General features: G+C 40.7%; 1 protein-coding gene and 1 pseudogene across 8 annotated transcripts in view; one reads left to right on the top strand and one right to left on the bottom strand.

Annotated features, from left to right (window-relative positions):
* CSGALNACT1 (chondroitin sulfate N-acetylgalactosaminyltransferase 1) overlaps positions 1-21,607 on the bottom strand; it is a 305,921-nt gene that overhangs the window by 102,465 nt on the left and 181,849 nt on the right. The window lies entirely within an intron of this gene.
* On the top strand, positions 14,346-15,234 carry LOC119060875 (60S ribosomal protein L5-like; annotated as a pseudogene).

Raw genomic sequence — 21,607 nt, forward strand, 5'->3', positions numbered from 1 at the left:
TCACAGACAGCTTAGAGGGAACTTCCTCAATTTGATTAAGAGTATCTACAAAAAATTATAATTAACATTATATGTAATGGTGAAATATTGAATCGAGGACAAAGCAAAGATGCCCATTTTCACAACTTTTGCTGAGATATAGTATTTTTTGTCTTTTTTTATTTAATTATTTTTCAAGTACAGTTTTCTGGGGTTTTTTTCCATTGCTCATTTGTTTATTTTTTTTACTTTTTTAAATTAATTTTATTTAGTTATTTTTCAAGTACAGTTTTTTTGTCTATTTCTCCCATCCTAGCCTCCCCCACCCTTGCTCCCTACCTCCCTCCCATTCCCCCCCCTTAGTTCTCGTCCCTGTGTCCTTCCTATTTGTTCCTCCAAATCCTTCCCCCTTTTTCCCCTTAACTTCCCTCTCCTCTCCCCTCTGGTCACTGTCCCCTTGTTCTCTATTTCAGTGTCTTTGTTGTTTTTTTTTTTCTGCTTGCTTGTTTGTTTTATTGTTTAGCTTCCTGTTAAAGGTGAGATCATATGGTATTTGTCTTTCAACACCTGGCCCATTTCACTCAGCATAATGCTTTCCAGTTCCATCCATGTTGTTGCAAAGGGTAGTAGCTCCTTCTTTCTCTCTGCTGCATAGAATTTCATTGTGTATACGTACCACAATTTTTTGATCCATTCATTTACTGATGGGCACCTAGGTTACTTCCAACTCTTGGCTATTGTAAATTGTGCTGCTATGAACATTGTGGTGCATAGGTTCTTTTGGATTGGTGTTTTAGGGTTCTTAGGATATAATCCTAGCAGTGGAATTGCTGGGTCAAAAGGCAGGTCCATTTTTAGTTTTCTGAAAAAATTCCATACTGTTTTCCATAATGGTTGCACCAGTCTGCAATCCCACCAACAGTGAACTAAGGACCCCTTTTCCCCACAACCCCTCCAACACTTGTTGTTTGTTGCTTTATGATAGCCATTCTGACCAGTATAAAGTGGTATCTCATTCTGGTTTTAATTTGCATCTCTCCGATAGCTAAAAGATATTGAGCATCTCTTCATGTGTCTCTGGATATTCTGTATGTCCTCCTTGGAGAAATGTCTGTTCAAGTCCTTTTCCCATTTTTTAATTGGGTTGGTTGTCTTCTTAGAGTGGAGTCGTGTAAGTTCTTTGTATATTTTGGAGATTAAACCTTTGTCTGAGGTATCATTGGCAAATATGTTTTCCCATACAGTTGGTTGTCTTTTTAATTTAATACTGTTTTCTTTAGCCATGCAGAAGCTTTTTATTTTGATGAGATCCCATTTGTTTATTCTTTGCTTTATATTCCTTGCTCTAGGGGACATATCAGTAAAAATGTTGCTGCGTGAAATATCTGAGATTTTCCTGCCAGTGTTCTCCTCTAGGACTTTAATGGTGTCATGGCTTATATTTAAGTCTTTTTTCCACCTTGAATTTATTTTGGTGTATGGTGTAAGTTGGTGCTCAAGTTTCATTTTTTTTTGCCGTAGCTGTCCAGTTCTCCCAACACCATTTGTTGAAGAGGCTATCTTTACTCCATTTTATGTTACTGCTCCCTTTGTCGAATATTATTTGACTGTAGAGAGTTGGGTCTATTTCTGGGCTGTCTGTTCTGTTACATTGGTCTATGTGCCTGTTTTTATGCCAGTAACAGGCTGTTTTGATTACAATGGCCTTGTAATACAGTTTGATATCAGGTATTGTGATCCCTCCTACTTTGTACTTCTTTCTCAAAATTGTGGCTGCTGTTTGGGGTCCTTTATGGTTCCATATAAATTTTTGAAGTGTTTGTTCTATGTCTGTGAAATATGCCATTGGTACTTTAATAGGTGTTGCATTGAATCTGTAAATTGCTTTGGGTAGTATGGACATTTTGATGATGTTAATTCTTCCAATCCATGAACAAGGTATATGTTTCCATTTGTTTGTGTCTTCCTTGATTTCTTTCTTCAGTGCTGTGTAGTTTTCTGCATACAGGTCTTTTACCTCCTTGGTTAGGTTTATTCCCAGATATTTTATTTTTGCTTTTGCTATATCAAAAGGGATTTTTTTCTTGATTTCTGCTTCTGCTGATTCAGTGTTAGTATACAAAAATGCCTTTGATTTCTGGATATTGACTTTGTAACCCGCTGTTTTGCCAAATTCATTTGTTAGTTCAAGCAGTTTTTTGGTAGAGTCTATAGGATTTTCCATGTACAGTATGAGCTATAATATTGAGAGTTCTCGCTAGTGCAACAGCCAACAAAGGAGAACAATGACCCACAGACTGAATGTGAGGAAATAAAACTGCCTTTAGTGGCAGGTGACATGACCATAGATGCAGAAAATGCAAAAAGCAGTTGTATTTCCACAAACTACCAATGAACATATGGACACTGAAATTAAAAATATAATAATGGTCATAATCACTCAAAAAACTAAAACATTTGGGCATAAATCTAATAAAACATCCATGACCTAAGTTCTGAAAACTACAAAACACTGATAAAAATTCAAAGATCTAAACAAATGAATTCAGGGATCAGAAAACATATTCATGGATTGGAAGACTCAACATAGGAAAGATATATATTCTCCCCAAGTTGATATATAGAGTTAATGAAACCCCTATTTAAAAATCTCAGCAAAACTGTCTTATACATACACACAAGATTATTCTATACGTGGAATCAATGACAGATCTCGGGAGGGGTGGGGGGAACTGGAAGAGATTAGCCAAAGAACATATATGTGTACAGGCACAGACCCACAAGGCGGTGAAAGCCAGGTGAGGGGGTGCTGGGCAGAAGGGGGCAAAGGGAGGGGAAGGGGGCATCTGTAATGTGTCAACAATAAAAAAATAAATAAGATACAAGAAAATGTACACAAGAAGGTGAAGGATAGAGAAGAATAAAATGAGAGTAATCAGTCTGCCCATTCAAGAATGATTGCATAGCTACAGAGAATCACGGCTGTGATACTGTCGGAGGGACAGACACACAGACCAAGAAAGGAAATAGAGAAACTGAAACAGACCCAACTGACATGCGCAGCTGGTGTTTCATGACGGTGCAAAGTAACTCAACGGAGGACGAAGAGCCTTTTCAACAAATGGTGCTGAAGCAATTAAACACCCAGAGCCCCCCACCTCCCCAAACGATCTCAACCTACATGTCACACCTTACTCAAATTAACTCAAAATGCATCACAGATTTAAATTTAAGACATTAAAACACAGAGTTTTCAGAAGAAAGAAAAACATGGCACAAAATCTTTGGGATCTAAGGCTAGACAAAGAGTTCTTTGATTTAGCACCGAAAGTATGATAAATAAAGGGGAAAAGTGATAATTGGACTTCATCAAAATTAAAAACTTTTGCTTGCCAAAGACTTTGTTAAAAGGATGAAAAGACAAGCTACACACTGGGAGGAATATTTGCAAGCTGTATATCCAAAAAAGGACTCTTATCTAAAATAGACAAAGACCTCTCAAAATTCAACAATAAAAAAACACAAATAATTCAATTAGAAAATGGGCAAAATGGCACAAACAGACATTTTACCCCAGTGGAAATAAGCCAGGAGGCCAAGACAATCATCCAAGCAAAAGATTACAATGGTTTGAATGAGGATGAGGGCAATGGACATAAGCAGAAGTGAATGAACTTGAGCTGTCTGTTGGATGCTGAATTGAAGGACTGGCCGATTTGGATGGGAAACAAGAAGGAGGTGGCATGGATAACATGAGCCTTGGACTAGTCTGATTTCCTGAACTATAGGAGACTGGAAAGGTACAGGCGAGGAGGAGTAACCAACCAGTTGTGCTTTGGGCAGGACAAGTTGAAGATGAGTATGAGAATGTCGGTGGAAATGGCACATTTTGTATAATTCCCTCTGTGCACTTGGGTCAGGGTTACAATATAGGTTTTCTACTCTTGGCCCTTTTTTCCTATAATGCCCCACAATGATGTGGTGTCTCTTCTCTGCACTCACTAAGCTCATTCTTGCCCCTATGCTTGTATGTACAGTAATTTTCAGACCATAAGATGCACCCCCCCCAAATTTGGAAGGAAAGCGCAGCAGCGACCCTGCTCCTGCCTCCTGTGACCCCACTCAACCACCCCCCACAACAGCAAGCCAGGTAACCTACATTTGGACTAGAAGACGCACCTCCCCTTTCCTCCCAAATTTGGGGGCAGTGCATTTTATGGTCTGAAAAATACGGTATCTCTTCTCTCTGGCTGGAACATTCCTCCTGAGACTTCTGCCCGGAGGGCTCCATCTCTCCTCCCAAGTCTCGGCTGTCAGGTCTCAGCTGAGACATTTTCTTGACTTCCAATCACTATTACATTTTTTTCATTGTGTTATTATCATCTTACATATTATTTGCCATCTCCCCACCCCAAGAAAGTTAAGTCAATTAGACTAGAGATCTTTGGTGTGTTATTCTAAGTGTTTACAACAGGGCCTGGCATATAGGAGGTGCTGAATAAATACTTTTGACTGAAAGGGAGGGAGGGAGGGAATTTAGACCACGGTTTCTATAAATTATGAATATCAGAAGGACTGTTAAGTAGAAAAATGTTCTCTTAAAAAGTGCCAATCACCCTGACCAGTGTGGCTCAGTTATTTGGAGCACCATCCGTAGACTGGGGGGTCACAGGTTCAATTCCTGGTCAGGGCACACACCCAGGCTGCAGGCTGGATCCCCATTCAGGGCACGTATGAGAAGGCTGCTAATTGATCTTTCTCTTTCACATTGATGTTTCTCTCTCTTTCTCTATCTCCCTTCCTCAGTCTCTAAATGAATGAAAAAAAAATGTCCTTGGGTGAGAATAAAAAATGCCAATCAACATATTGCAAACAAGACTGTCTGATAAACATATACTTTCCAGACCAAAGGCTGCAAGGCTGCACTAACCAGACCACGCCAGGAACATGCAGAGTGAGGTACAACACAGCAATATCTACCCTTGAGGAAAAAAATCAAAATGACTGATCCTAGAAATATTAGCCATGGGGACTGTGGTTCTCCCTGGCCCATTCTATAAACGTGATGCATCTCCTGCACCCTACTGAGAGGACAGTCTTGGGCTGTTAAACACAGATGGCCAGTGAGATGACCTCAAGAGGAGGGACAGGAGTGGCGTAGCAGGCAGCCTGGAAAGGAAGTTCTGTGTCAAAGTCGTAGTGCGTAGCTCAGCCCCTCCAATTCTTCACTGTTCAGTGAAGAAATATGGAGAGAATCAGTCAACTGGTTGGTGGAAGTTAGAGACACAGGGAGAGTAGCAGAGCCACGAGACACTCAGGATCACAAATTCCTGATATTAAATGAATAATAAGCCAACTATAATTATCCCAGATCCTGAAAAATGAACATTCCTGGTTCCTATGAGATTCCTGCCTCCCTCGTGTGTTTCTTGACAATTTCTCAGCTTCGTGCATTATTTGGGAGTTTGTTCCTTGCTACCAAAATAGTTTAACAACCTACACATGCAGCCAGAAAATCAGGCCCTTTTCAGTTAATTATGGTCCTTCCATCTGTCAGGTTATTATATCGGTGCTAAAAATGACTGTTAAAAGGGCTGTGTCCATCACATGGACAGCACAGTGATGCTATCATGTCGCCAGGACCAGGATTTTAACGTAGGTCTACCACCCCTCCCTCTCCGCTTGCTCTCTGGGTTCCCACCACACTGGCTCACTACACAGATACAAAAATGACTCAATCTGAGTTCAAGTTTCTGGCACAGAGTCAATCAATGCTTAGAAGTCTCTTGAAGTGAGTAAATGTTTGTCCTGTGCTTATAACTATGGAAAGACTGTGATGCATAAGATACTGGAAGAAAAAACAACACAATGATCATCTCCAAACTTTGTGATCTGATCCCCACTTACCTCTCAGCCCTCACTGCTGAGATTCCGTGTTCCAGCCACACTGACTGTTTCACAGTCTCCTCACCTGTAGAGCTTTGTTCATCCTAATTCCCTTTGCCTGGAAAGTCTATCCTCTCCCTCCACCACCTCTGCCTGAGTAAAGAATCTTTACTGTTGTTAGTTTGGCCTTCAAAGGTTTTCAATATTTATTTTCATAAAATTGCATTTTGTAGTAGGAAATGAATATAATTCTTACATGTTTCCATTTTCCCATTCCTTAAAATGAGCGTCTGGAATGGAAGAAGAAAGGACCACTTTTAAGTGAAGTCCCTCTAGGCTTGTGTCAAACATTGCTCTTGGCAGGTCTCAGTGGATCTCGCAGCATTGGCCAGAAAAGGTCTTCAGTTATCAACAAATTCTGGAACCGGGACAAGGCATGTTTACAAAAAAGGAGAGGAAACTTTGGCCTGGGTAGACCTAATTGTGGAAAACATTTCCTATCCAAAAGAACTGTCTAGTGTTTGATGAAAATAAAAGTACTTAAATGAAAAGGCATCCTTCTCTGAATGTACCCAGGAAAGAAGAGAGAAAGCGCAAGAAAGCACACACGCAGTTTCATTGTTCACTGAACTCTGTTAGGTAAACCCCAAGGAAAGCCATTTAAATTCCCTGCAAAGAAAACACTGTCAGTCAAACCGGAGCTGTGCCACTGAAACTGTAACAAGAAGGGAGGAATGTTCATTTCACAGAAGACTGAGACTGTGTTAGTGTCAAAGGGATCATTAAATGTTTTAAACAACAGGCTCAGCGGTACGGTTCCTTATGACAGTCCCCCACGTCCCAGATCTCTGAACTTGTGTTCCTCCTTTTCCCAAGTGCTTTCCGCCTTCCTGCTTTTCCCCCTCCTGGGGTTCTGGATGCCGACGACTTCTGAAACCCTTAGGGTGTTGCACAGACGGGAGATGATGATTGATCTGTGCGGGGCAGTTTCAGGAATCCGCGCTGAGGAGTGAAACACCGTTCTGTCCTCAGTATAAAGACAAACAGGCAGCCTCTTCCACTAGTCATTTCCATTTATTTACTTACCTAAAACCTCTCACATCATGCAACTTCTTTAGAGTAGTTGTTATTCAAAACAAAACCAAAAAAAGAAGAAAACAATTTCTTAATTGTTTTTATTGCCTAAATGGCTCTAAAAGTACTGGGTTCATTTTATAAAAATAACATCGTAAGCACTTTATGAAGAAGCCCTTCCCTCGATTCCAATTCTGTTTCCTGATAAATCCAATTTAGTTTTCATACTTCAATAATGAAATCAAAGAGGTAAGAGCTATTCCTAGAACATTCACCCACTGGTGTAATTGTTTAGCAGTGAGCAGAGAGCGGGGTCCAAGAAAAGCTACTGGCAAGAAAATCGATTTGAACCGTATGACGCCTGAGCCCAGGAAGCTGAGAAGCACATGCGAATTGTAACCCAGATTAGGAGTGAATTGCGATTTTAAAATACTAGGCTCTCGAGACTTCTAAAAATAGAAGTACATGATACAAAGATTCTCACATTTTCTCATCTTCGGCTCCAGATACCTTTATCAAATGCAAAGTCTGATCTTGCTGGCAGCTCAGAGAGGCAACCATGTTGCCTTCCCCATCGCTATCACTTAATTCGCAGTGTTTCATAAACTGTTTCACCAAAAGTGAAACACAGGCCTGCACAGGGAAAGCACTAACACAGCAGGCCAGGGCTGCTGGCGAGCCTGGCCCCTGACCGGCACCTGGGACCGCAGCTCACAGAAGCTGCCCTGCGCCCACACGAGGAGCCCCGCACCTGACCCGGGCGTTCCGCTGTGCCCAGGCTGTGTGCATAAATACAGTACGATTTACAGTGAACACCTGCTTTTCACTCTGGGAATTTCGGTAGGGGTCGTTAGGCCGAAAATTGCCTACACGACCCCAATAAAAGCCCCCAACTCAGTCTCAAATGGGCTTCCCTGAGCAGATACACCGGAGGGAGTGGGATGCGTTTTTCGTTATTAGGGAGGGCACACTCTGGGACCTTCACAGAGACGGCCTGCGTGGTCAGACTGCACGTGCATTCCTCCAGACACCACCTGTGTCGTTTCCCCTTACACTGGCTGTGTGTCCCTGCTGTCACTGCGACCCATCTTAGCCACAGTCCAACTCTGTGCTGACCCTGTACGTCCTTCCAGTAAATCACTAAATGTGTGGATGGTTTGGGGACCCTCAAAACAAGGCTTTAAACAAAACACGAGCTCTTCCTGGCTAAATATTTTGTTTGTTAATGTTTCGAATGGGGAAACGTTGCCATCATTAAATCTAGCCTGCATTGTAACCTGGTGCTGCTAATGTAAAGGGTTTCTATTAAGGAGACATGTTTAACTTTTTACAGGTTGTTTGCTGCTATTTAGTTTACAGAAAGAGAGTAGCTTGGTGGCCACAAGGACATACATGACCACAAGGACATATAAGCACATGCTGTGGATTCAGACAGAGCCCTAATAATAAATCTGCTCCTGGCCAGAGGCAATGATGTAACCCAGAGCAGGCAGCTGGGACGTGAGCTACCACCGTGGAGATGAAGGTTTTATTTCCCCAACTCCATCTTCAGACAATTATAATTTAATAGGACTCGTCTCCACCGGTTTTTCAATATACAATTAAAAGACACAGGATGCAAATTATCACCAACTTTTATTACTGAAATACTGGACATGATAAACATAATTAAAATAAGAATACAAAACTTTACTTTTTTTCTCCAATGGTGAAGAAAAGAACTACAGAGGTCCTGATACTTCTGAAAAAAGAAAACTCTGATTTTTACTGTTTTTGAAATAAAACTAAACCAAAGCTGACCCCCAAATAAATAGGCACCTGCTTAAATGATTTTGTTCTAACCACTCTGATGTTGCAAATCCTAGAGAGGGTCTAAACTTGGCTTATCCAAATATTTCAATATATTTCCAGAGAATATGGATATGTCCCCATGATTATGCAGGGAGAAAACCAGAGGCAGGTTAATAAGCCCCTGTCAGCTATAAGTCCAGACCAGTCCTGCACAGAGTTCTGACTCATACAGCAGGTCTGGTCTCCGCGCACTGGCTGGAAAACCGTGGACACAACCTTGTGCTCCAAATGGAGACTGTGTATCTAAGAAACAAGAAAAGCCCTCTGAGGAGACAACAAACAAACTACAGTTTGTAGAAGAGACGTAAGGCCTTTTTCCTTTCAAAACGAGAAGCTTTCAGATACAAACAGTGGAAGCCCTGAGAGAAGCCAGCCCATTCTTTCAGGAGCTTTCTATTTTCAACAACTTCGCTCCCAGGATAAGGGGGAACCACAGCTGCCCAGCGATTCCCAGGGATGGGACTGAAGCCCAGCAAGGCTGCTGCCCTATCATTCCTGAGGCCGGAGACACAGTTTTCCAATGAACCTACTGAAGTCAAATTTCTGGACTTGACCGAAGATCAAGGCTGAGTGTCGCCTGTGCAGAGAAGCCGATTCACAGCAGGGAAATGGCCACCATACTTGGCACCTCCTCCACTGGAGCAGGAGTGCAGGAAATGAACAAAATCGCCAGTAAAGATTGTTCTATAGGACAATTAACACTTAACTGAAAATTTAAACTCACAGGTAAGGCTTTTGTGGAAAATGAGATTTTGAGAATTTTCTCACAGACGTATCCTGCAAAAGCAACCCTTTGCCTATGACTATTTTTTAAAAAATAATAACTAGTGCTGAGAAAGTATAAAATGCCATCACCGACTTTGTCAGATGAGTTGGTAGACGGCCGGTTGCTGACCGCAAGGACTTCGCTGACGCCCAGCACAGGCTTCAAAGATAACAGGCCGTCAGTAAACATTTCCGGGTGAATGAAATTAGTGTATTAGGTAGTAAAAAATAAAAATGAAAAAAAAAAACTGAAGAACTAAATGAGTCAAATTACCAGACAAAACCACAATATGCTGTTCCTCCAAGGTCTCCAGGCAGCCAAGGATGCGAGATTCTGAGCGGAGCTGATGGGGACCAGCTCTGGCAACCCCATTTTTCTACAACCACAAAATGCACCACACACACACACACACACACACGAAGCAAACAAGCAAGGCACACAGTTTGTAAATTGCAAGTATAGTTATGGACGTGATAAAGTCTGAAATCCGAATGACCCAGAAAAACTCAGGACACGTAGTTGCCGCAGTACTGAATCAAATTACTATAGTACTTTTCATTTATCGGAAGAGAAAAATAGTTTTTACAAGGAACACCTCAAAATGTTTTACATATGTAATTCAGTGACACAAGTAGATGTCTATAGATAAATTCAGTAGAGTAAAAAATCTGTTTTTTATTATTTTAACCCAATTTCTATATTCTTGAGACCTAGTAACCAAAGGCAATCGCTTTCAATTCTTTAAGCTTTTTCTTTTCGTATTTAATTCATATTTTAACAAATACTCTTAAATTGTTTTTTCTTATCAGTTTCTAGTGTCTATTGGCTTCCTGCTGTGGAGGATGAGAACTTAGCTTCCTTCCACACTTGCTTCCCCACACTCCACCCAAAAACCCTCTCAATTTAACTACATCACAATTTTGGTTACAGTGATACTTAAAATTTGCATTACATTACTGTGTTTAAAGATTATTCATAACTGAGCCCCACAGTGCACTATAATTATATTTCTTTTCTTATACAATCATTTGTCTTTCCTAATGTAATGACCTCGATTTTTCATTTGCTTGATTTTTTTCTTCTGCATCTAACACTAATTTTCCCCACACTCTAGCACAGGACTAAAAAACTCATCAAAGAGAAACACATTAGATGGTCTTTCTGATTTGTTGTTTGTTTCCTTATTTCCTGGCCTCCATCTTCTCCAGCCTCAGCTGGAAAGGTTGTGCTCCAGTCCCGACACAGGTGATATCCAGGTGTCGCCCGGAACTTCTCTTGACTTCCCATCAGGGATCCCCCTTCACTCTGCCCTACTCACGGCATCATTTGTGGCTTATTTTCTCACCTTCCTGGAGTACCTCCTCCAAGAACTAACTATCCAAGAAAGAGTGCATGGGAGGCCAATTTTTGAGACTTTTCATGCCTGTCTGAAAATAATATTATTCTGCCCTTGCTCTTGATTGACAGTTTGGCCAGGTACAAGATTCCAAATTGGAAATTATTTTCCCCCAGATTTGGAAGGTATAAGCTCCACTTCTTCTAAATTTCACTGTTACCGTTGAGAAGTCAGACACCGGCCTGCTTCCTGAGTTGTCGTATGTGACCTACTTTTTTGTCTGTGAAAACTTTTAGGAAAATTTTATTTTATTCACAGACTTTATCAGATGTGTCTTGGAACTGACCTCTTTTTTCATTCATTGTGCTGGGAACTCAATGCACCCTTTCCATACGGAAACTGATGTCCTTCATTTTTGGAAAACTATTCTATATCGTTCTTCTATCATTTTCTCCCCTCTGCATTTTCTTTATTTTCTTTCTAAAACTCTTCTTAGTCAGATTTTGAACTTCCTAAACAGAGCTTATTTCTTCTTTCATGTTCGCTGTTTCTGTCTTTTCATTCTATTTTCAGAACAGTGCCATCAACACTGCAATTCTTTGCTGAATTTTTAACTTCTGCTATTAAATTTTTAACTTCCAAGCCCTGTTTTGTACATGAAATCTCTTCTCTAATCTCCCAAAGATGGTCAGTTATAATTTGGGGAAATTTTGTCCTCCCCGCTTTTCCCTCTGTTTCTTCTGAGCCTTCTGTCCTGATGATTTGTTTTGATCCCACTCATTCATGACCCTCAAAAATGTGGTGATCCTTGGCAGTACCCTGTGAGACCTAAACCGCTGAACCTGCGCAGTATGAATGGGCAGGAGACCCAGCCACTTTATGGGAATGTCTTTCCTCCCTCACCAGTCAGTTTCCCAGACAAGAATCTTCTAATCCTCTGATCCAGGGACAAAGGAATATAAACCTGACTGTCAGAGTTCTGGACGCCCAAAAGGTGTCTTACCCATACTTTCATCTGTATGTGTTTCCAAGTCCAAAGCCTCTCTGATCGAATTTCTCCAGAAAATGTATCTACCGGGGGTATCTGTCCAGTCGCCTGGAGTAGGAGCAGTCTAACTAGCATCACCTGTTTTCAACTGCACCCTTTACACCTGTTGTCAAGCACAGGTAATGTGGTTCCAAGTGCAGGGACTTCGTGTCCTGACCACAAATGCCGCTCTTCAGGCTGACTGCCCTCTCTGTGGACATTAGGCTTTCAGTCTCCCGCCTCATCTCCCATGTCCCTCGTCCACATGGACGTGCACCTTCTTATTTGGTACCTGCCATTCCGGGTAGTCTCAGAAAGCAGAGATAAACAAGTGTGTTCGAACTTCCATGCACAGCCATACATCAAAAAATCTCTTATCATGAAAAAAAATTAGATGAAAAATCTTAGAGAACTCTCTAGAATATCATCCCTACTGATTAACTAGCATCTGGTCATACCTTGGCAAAAGTATTATGTTCAGTTTTTGGGCCTATAAATCATAATTTACAAATGACACAGGAAGAATTCAGATGGAATGAAAAAACATTAAATAGATGATTTGGAAACTGGCTTAAAAGAAAGTACTGAACAAACATAATAGATTATACTGTGAAGAGAGGCCTGAGGAATTTAGTAATGACCATCAAGTAAATGAAGAATTATTATTAGACACAGATGGTTGGCCTGATCTCTCTGTTTCCATTTCAAATAGAATAAGAAAATGGATTTAAGACGTAGCATAAGGAAAATCATGACAGTGAAGTATATTAAATATTGCTAGGAAGGAGTGTAGAATTTTCTTTTCTGCAATTATATTAAAAGTGAGAATAGTTCCCTTCTTAGAGGTAAAATCCTGCACTAGATGACTTTTAAATTCCTTCCAGGTGCATTTTTTTTCTTTCCAATAGGCCTATAATGCAGAAAATAATCACTGCTATTCCAAGCTTGTTTCTTTCTCTTTCTTTCTCCCCCCTTCCTTCTTTATTTTTTCAAACAGAAACATTCTTTTCTAGGCTTTTAAACTACTCTTTCTTTTTGTGTGTTCTTTTAGAGTATTTCTAAAATAAGTTTGGTTTAATTTTAATATTCACACTTACAAGTTCCAATTAATTTTTTAGTGAAATTAAAGATCTACATGTTAAGAGCATGACTACACTCAAAATGTGGGTAGCACTTCAATGTTGAAACAAAAATAGTCATTGCTCAAGTTTTAGATCTTGCTTTATAATCAGCTGCACTTTCAAAAAGTATTCGTTTCCTGGTATAGAACAACTCCTGCACATAACGTCAAACTAGAGCTAAATAGAATGTTTGTAAGACCAGAAGGTAACATATTTTTCCCTTCCATTCACCGTCAAGAATTTGCTGACTAAGAGCAGGATGACAGCTGATAAGGGGCCACTAGGAGGGACAGAGGCAGCAGAGAATGTGCTGGGGACAGATGGAAGACACACCTTGAAGACATGCAAAGGCTCAAACGCACGGGGTCCCGCCTTCATCATGTTCTTGATGTTTATGTTGCTGTTAAAGAAACACAGGTCTGCTGCCTCTGCTTTTCGTAAAGAAAGCCTGACCTCATACCACACACGAAAACCACTCCAGGTCGGCTGAAGACCCAAATGTGAGAGACAAAACAGAGCTTTGGGGGAAAAAAATTCAAATAAATACCTTTGTGACCCCTGATTAGGAAAAGATTTATTAAATAAGAAAGAAGAAGTGCTAACCACAAATACTGGTCAATTGGACCACAATAAAAATTTTAAAAATCTGTTTATTAAAAGAAATCCAAAAGGAAGTAGAAAGGCAAGCCACAGAGTGGAAAACGATGTTTGTAACGCACGTAACTGATAGACGATTGAAATCCAAACCACATTTTTAAAAAACTCCTAGAAATGAAGAAATAACCCAACAGTAAAGAAGAAATCCAAATGTCCAACTGACATGTAAAAATGAGTTCAACTTCATCAGTCATCAGCCAAAATGTAAAGGAAAACAACAACAAGATGCCACTCTATGGCCACCAGAATAACAATTTTTTAAACCTGGCAATATGATGCATAAATTGGTGTAACCCCTACAGAAAACTGGCAGTATGCAGTAAATTTGAAGAAATGTATGTTTTATGATAAGCAATTCCACTCCTCAATATATATTTAGCAGAACTATGAGTACACATTTACTAGGATAACAGCATTATTTATAATAATGTAAAACTGGAAACAGCAGTATTATTTATGAGTATATTAGTGTAAAACTGGAAACAAATATCCATGAGTAGTAGACTGGCTACACAAATTTTCATATATTCGTGTCATGGAATATTTTGCAGCAATTAAAGAATGAATGGAGAGCTTCCGCCCACACCAGAGCCATGCTGGGCCTGCAGGTCTGTGGCCAGCTGCAGATGGGGGTCTTTCATCCGCAGGATGGGGTTTGTGAAAGCTATCAAAAATGAGGCCTACTTCAAGAGATTCCAAGTGAAATTTAGAAGATGACAAGAGGGTAAAACTGATTACTATGCTTGGAAATGCTCGGTAATCCAGGATAAAAATAAGTACAACACACCCAGATACAGGATGATGGTTTGCAGCCAACAGAGATGTCATTTGTCAGACTGCTTATGCCCGTGTAGAAGGACCTACAATAGTCTGTGCAGCTTATGTTCATGAACTCCTGAAGCATAACATACTTCAGGAGGTTGGCCCGACAAATTATGCTGCAGCACGTTGTACTGGCCCAGAGCTTCTCAACAGGTTTGGCACAGACAGGATCTGTGAAGGCCAAGTGCAGGTGACTGGAGATGAACACAATGTGGAAAGCACTGATGGTCAACCGGGTGTTTTCACCTGCTATTTGGAGGCAGGGCTTGCCAGAACTACTACTGGAAATAAAGTGTCTGGGACCCTGAAAGGAGCTGTTAGTGGAGGCTTGTCTATCCTTCACAGTACCAATCGATTCCCTGGTTATGATCCAGAAAGCAAGGAATTCAATGCAGAAGTACATCGGAAGCACATCATGGGTCAGCATGTGGTAGATTATATGCGCTGCCTAATGGAAGAAGATGAAGATGCTTACGAGAAACAGTTCTCTCAGTACATAAAGAACAATGCAACTCCAGACATGATGGAGGACATGTATAAGAAGGCTCATGCTGCTATACCAGAGAATCCAGTCTATAAAAAGCAGCCTAAGAAAGAAATTAAAAAGAAGAGGTGGAATCGTCCCAAAGTGTCTCTTGCTCAGAAGAAAGATCAGGTTGCTCAGAAGGCGGCAGACTTCCTCAGAGCTCAGGAACAGGCTGCTGAGAGCGAATAAACCACAATTTTCTATGGAGATTCTTCAGATAAACACAATAAACTTAATGAACAGCAGCTAAAAAAAATGAATGGAGAAATTTCAAAACCCGAAAGTGGAATAAAAAAATTTTGAAGTTTTAAAAAAAAATGTACAGATCACTTGACATTAGATCAGTATATGACTTATCAGCAACACTGGAGACCAAAAGGAGGTAGTGTCTCTAAGATCTGAGGAAATCAATTTACTAATTTATCAACTAAACAGGATCAACTCTGAGAACTGGAAAGTCAGTGCCCACAACACGAGGGGAACGAGAAGGAAAGAGAGGAGCTAAAGGGAAGGGTGCAGGTGCAAGGTCCTCACTCGCCAAGTCGAGGACCAAGTGACCCCACCTAAAGGTGATGAAGCAAGATATAAGGCATAACTACATTACTTAAGTTACTTCAATAGAGAAGCTAAAAATTGTGATACAGCTGTGCGGACAGAGAGGGGAGGTGAGGCAGAAGAGTGCGGCAGGACACCTGCAGCCACGTCCACAGTCACAAATGGGGGAAGAACAGTGTGAGTGTAGAACTTAGATCCACAACAGTAACTACCAGAAGAAGGAGTCAGAAGCGAGTTTTAGGAGTTTTAACCAGCAGTTAAAAGTGGGCCTTTTGGCAAAAAGGAATGGGGGTGGGGAGGGGTGAGACAAGGAAACAGTTGTTTCTCTATTCTAAGCCATTCTGCACTATTTGACTTTGTAACCATGGGCATGAGTTACTTTGATAAAATATTTAAATGAAGCTTTAGTATAAAAGGTCTTGATAACTTGGTTATTGGTCTATTGTTCTGAATGGCTGAGGGACAGATGGTGGGGCCACCAACAAGGACAGCGTTCAGACAGAAGGCCAGCCTGTGGGGCAAGGTGAAGAACCTGGCTGCGAAGCTGTAGCAGAGTTTGGGGCACCTGCGCCACACACAGAAAGCAATGACTCACTAGACTTGGTGTGCAGATCAAAAGTGTAAGGGAGAGGTTTGGGCCAGAGGGAACAGTTTGACACTCATCTGTCTGCAGGCTAATCAAAGCCGAGACTGTGGAGGAGACTCTCCGGGAAGAACATGTGGTGGGATTCAAGGAGGGGGCCAAGGATGAAACCCTAGAGAACGTCAGTGTCAAACGGAGAACCTGCAAAGAGAACCAGGAACGTTGGGGGTTCCGGAAGCCAAAGGGCTGCAGTTTGAAGAAGGAGGGTGATGAGCTATCAGATGCACTGGAGAGGCCCATTTGAAACGGTCCGAACTCCCAAGCTTTTCAAGCTTTCACATCCTTCCCATAAAAACTCTGACCTAAGTAAGTATTTGAAATCTGTCCAGAAGACTGCAGCATAATTCCCATGTATCTAATAAGGAACTAAGCAAGTCCCCGACACTGGCCCAGCTGGAAACATCTGTAAGCATTCAAACCCATCTCTGCAGTTAAGGGGCCGTTTACTGCTCCAAACCACACACTTTCAGACGTCACTTGGCATGGTCCAGGTGATTGGGCCCCAGGGGAACTGAGAGATCCATTTCTACTCGTGTTTTCTTACAAAATGGAATTTGTCGTCACCCTTATAGGCTCTGCCTAAAAACATGGCATGCCTGCTTTGTGGTAAACATTCAACCTGGTGTGTAAACTGCTGAAAACACAGCTTGGTGCAAACACACCCACACCACACATTCCTCCCCTTGGTAACAGCTATGGGGGAGACTCACAAAAACGGAAGAAGTAAAATGCTCGTCTCCACTGTGCCTCTGAAGCCCCATTTCTAAGACAGCCATCAGGAACGTGTGCGTTTTTCCCTCAGAGACTAGAACAACAACAACACTGGACGTTGTGATGGGAAGCACGAGCAATATCCTGCATTAACGAACTACATGAAAAGGAGCATTTTATTAGTGGATGAAATCCTGACTTAACCTGTGCTCCCTTTGTTTGGGGCAGGGCGCACAGATGACAATCAGTATTCACAAATTCAATGGATCTGCCCTTGGCATCAATTCAGGGTCAAGTCCAGTGTCACTGCACCACAGCAAAGGAGACTGCTCTCCCACACTGCTGTCCTCCAGGCCATTTAATGAGCTGGCACTACGGGAAGTCTGTGTTATTAGGACTGTTCTGCATGCAAGCTCTTATCTGCTACAAGCAGGCACAAACTAATAGATTCTCTCTTTTTTTTTCCCAGGATAATTTCTTTAGTGCCAATACACAGAGCTACAGTAGTCATATTAATGCACCATCTATCTTGCAGGGAATCTACCCTCAAAAAGACTCTACAATTTTTAGGTCAATTCCGAGATTAAAGTAGAATATTATTAGGTTTCCAAATGTAAACTAAAATGGAACCAGGTGCAGACATTTATGTAAATCAGATACAAAGTCAGTGACACCTGTAGGCAGATATGCTGCTACCAAACATTATACCATATGCAAATGAGGAAGATCAGCTGCCCAGCAAATAGTCTTAAACCTTAACTTGTATGTGCTTCAGAGAAAAAGAGCAAAATTAAAACCCAGGCAAAGCACTCTAACATGGCCCAGTGAGGGGAAAGGGAACAGGCAAAACCGTTGAAGGCCCTGGGTATCGCTTATATACCACATTCAATTCTTCTACAAAACTTGTTGCTCTACCTTTAAGATGTATCAAGAAGTCATCAACCTGTGACTGTCTCACTCCCTCCTCCTAATTCCCCCTCTTCTTGGTCTCTCACTATAAAACTCCCACCTCCGAGTTTCTCCCATTCTTGTCTCTCTGTGGACTATTCTACAGCAGCCGGAGTGTACCTTTCAAAACTGAAGTCAGATCGTGCTGTTCCCCTGCACAAGACTCTCCAATGTCTTCCCTGGACACCAGGAATAAATCCCAAAGTACACCTGACTCTTGAACAACATGGGAGTTAAGGGAGGCCAACCTCCAAGCAGTTGAAAAATCACATATAACTTCTGACTCCCCAAATAGCCTACTGTTGACTGGAAGTCTTACCAACACCATAGGAGTCAAACAACACATATTTTGTATGTTATATGAATTATGTTCTGCATTCTTACAATAAAGCTACAAGAAAAATAATATTTAAAAAATCATAAAGAGACAATATATTTGCAGTACTATACATATTTAGTGAAAAATCTTCATATAAATGGACCCACACAGTTCAACCCATTTTTAAATTAATTTGAGAGAGACAGATAGGCAGAGAGTCATCTATTTGATGTTCCACTTATTTATGCATTCACTGATTGCTTCTTGTGTGTGCCCTTGCCAGGGCTCAAACCCTGCAGTTAAAGGGTCCACTGTACTTACCATGGCTACCAGGTCCCTAGATGACCTGGCACCTGGCCTCCTCCCCCCAACATGGCCCACCACTCGCCCCCCTGGCTTACCTGCTTGAGCCACACTGACCCCCTTGCTGTTCTAGGACCACACTAAGCATCTGCACTTTTGGTTCTCTTTTTCTAGAACATTCTTTCTCACGATTATCACTCAGGTTTCACTCAAAAGTCTTTGCTTCAGTGAGACTTTTTGACCATCTACCCAAAACAGCATTCCCTGTCACCTCTGTTCCTTCCCTTGCTTCATCTTTCTTCCTGTCTTTTCTCAATGCCTGTCATTTTATTACATAGCTCTTTGACTACTGTCTGCCTCCTACTTTGGCATATAAACCCCACGAGGGACAAACTTCATTTGTTCAGCCCTATAGCCCCACTATGTAGAACAATTTCTCACAATAACAGGTTCTTGGTAAATCTGGATTGAAAAAAGGAAAAAAGAAAGAAAGAAATTTAGTCTCAACTCTAAAAATCCATACCTGTCAGATTTTAGGCAAATCACTGGTCTTATCTCTGATATAAGAAAACTAGACTGCATGTTTGCTAATGTCTCCTTGCATTCTAAACTCCCCCATTCCCTCATCAGCTCATCACCACCACAGATCAGCGGACACTGCAGGTGCTCAGTCAATGGGGCGGGGCAAAGCAGGTGTACAGTCCTGAGGACGTGCAACACAGCGTTTATTCTCGTAGCATGTAGCAACTGTTGCATCGTTTTCCATGAGAGCAACTGTAATCCTACTGTGGCCCCACCCCATATACCAGGTTTGTTATAAATTATATTACAGCTCCAGTGTTCATCCAAACTATGGCTTGGCACACTTCAACTTTCCTTTTTTACGGATTCGTGGTTCTTTAACAGATCCAATTTGTTTCGATTGTCGCTAGTATCATTTTTTATACAGACATACACTCAACTCTATAGCCACTCCTGGGAGGCGGGAACCCTTTTCTCAGGCTGGCGGCCTAGCTCTCTGTTCTTCCCAACACTAGGTCAGAACTTTGTTTTGTAAGAATTAGGAATCCAAGGGTCCCTATCGCTGAGCAAGTTATACCATCAGGGTTTCCAGGTAGTTTCTGAACACACTTGTAAACTAATATGTTAATGCAGAAAAAGAAATTTAAATGATCCAGAAAGTTAATCGACACCATTCAAAATTATGTCATATATTTAACATCATATGGCTTTTATCTAGATTTTACTCTTTTAACTTACAACACTTGTCTTTTCCTTCCAAAAATGAAAACTATTTTTAGAATATGGACTATTCAAGTACTGACTCAATACTCAAATTATTAGTGTCACGAGTTAGCCAAGATAAGAAAAATTCTTTCCATGCTGAATTTAATTTAGAAGTTGAAATGGAATAATGAACAAGTTTTAACTCTAATTATCTTTTAAAAACATTTATCAAAGGATAAGCCCATGAAACAATTTATATAAAGGAATTTTTTCATTATCAGCCAGCCAACTGAACCATTCTGAGCATGATTTGAAATTTTCCAAAGGAAGCCTATTTCCAAATATCTGATACTCCCTCAGCTACATGCTGGGATAAATAGTTCTATTTCAATGCGACTATGCCTTTCACATAGGAAACCTCAATTTTTATTCCTTGAACTTCAGAAGGAAAAGAAATATGTCAATGCCTTATTTTAACAATAGATGGTTATGAGAAAGAAAAATCACAAACTAATGTCTCTCATGAACACAGATACAACTCCCCTCCACTTAAATTTTAGCAAACTGAACCCAGTCAGGTATAAACTATCAAGCTGACTTTTTTCCCAGGAGCTAAGTTTGTTTGACATTCTGAGGTCAGGAATTTAATTTCTCACTTTAACAGTCTAATGTAGAAAAATCATATCATGTCAATAAATACATATAATATGTAAAATGAAATGCAATATTCATGATTTAAAGCCCTTAGAAAGGTAGAAATAGGTCACCTCTTTCTTTCCTATAGCAAACATCATATGTAATTCTTTTTTTTCATATGTAATTCTTAAATGCAGGAAATTTCTCATTACAGTTAGAAGGAGCAACAATGCCCCCCCACCAGAACTTATAGTCAGCAGTAAGCTAGAGGCCTGACCAGTCAGTCAACACAAGTACATGTTCCGACCGGAAACAGAGCAAGTCAAAACTTCCGTGCTGATCAATATATATTACATTTGATACAGAAGATACATTAAATATGGAATATAATACAGAAAATACTTCATGAGCTTGGGGTAAAGAAGGATCACTTAAACAAGGCACAAAAAGCACAACCCAGAAAGAAAATGACTTTATCAAATTTAAAGTTCTCTGTTTGCCAAGAAACACAAAGAGTCAGGACAGAGTGAGAGAGGAGATTAGCTATGTGCACAGCTAACAGAAGAGCAGGATCCAGAATGTATAAGGAAATCTGCAAACAATTCAAAAGAGGCAGACAACACAACATAAAACTGATCCATTTCACAAAAGAGGAAATTCACACAACCCTAAACATACAAAAAAGTCATCAACCTCACTAGGAAACAGAGAAAAGCAAAGAAAAAACACAAAGAGCTATGAATGCACACACTCACTTAACAAAACAAACAAACAAACAAACCACATGACAATACTAAGTGTTGGCAGGGTCCCAGGATCTCTTGCTGTACAGCAGAGATAGAGAGAGGCACATCCATGAGCCAGCGATTCCCCTTCCAGGCTGACGGAGAAACTCACACTAGCATGCACTGGAACACAGGCATAAAAATAGTCATAGATGCATCATTTGAATGTCCCAAATGTTAACAAGTCTAAGAGGTAGATAAACACGCCATGTTTTCATTCAAGGAAATACTATGTGGTAGCAAAATTTAACAAACTATAGCTACACACAGCAAAAGAAATACATCTTACAAAACTAATGTGGAACAAAGAAGACATAAAAGATTATAATCTGACTCCATTTCCATATAATCCCAAAACAAGCAAAACCAAATGATACTATTTAAAGAATAATGAGACTTCTTTTATATATATATAAAATCATACAAATGACAGGA

The sequence above is a fragment of the Artibeus jamaicensis genome, unplaced genomic scaffold, assembly GCF_021234435.1.
Source record: "Artibeus jamaicensis isolate MK-2021 breed Jamaican fruit bat unplaced genomic scaffold, CSHL_Jam_final scaffold_833, whole genome shotgun sequence".
Classification (NCBI taxonomy): Eukaryota; Metazoa; Chordata; class Mammalia; order Chiroptera; family Phyllostomidae; genus Artibeus; species Artibeus jamaicensis.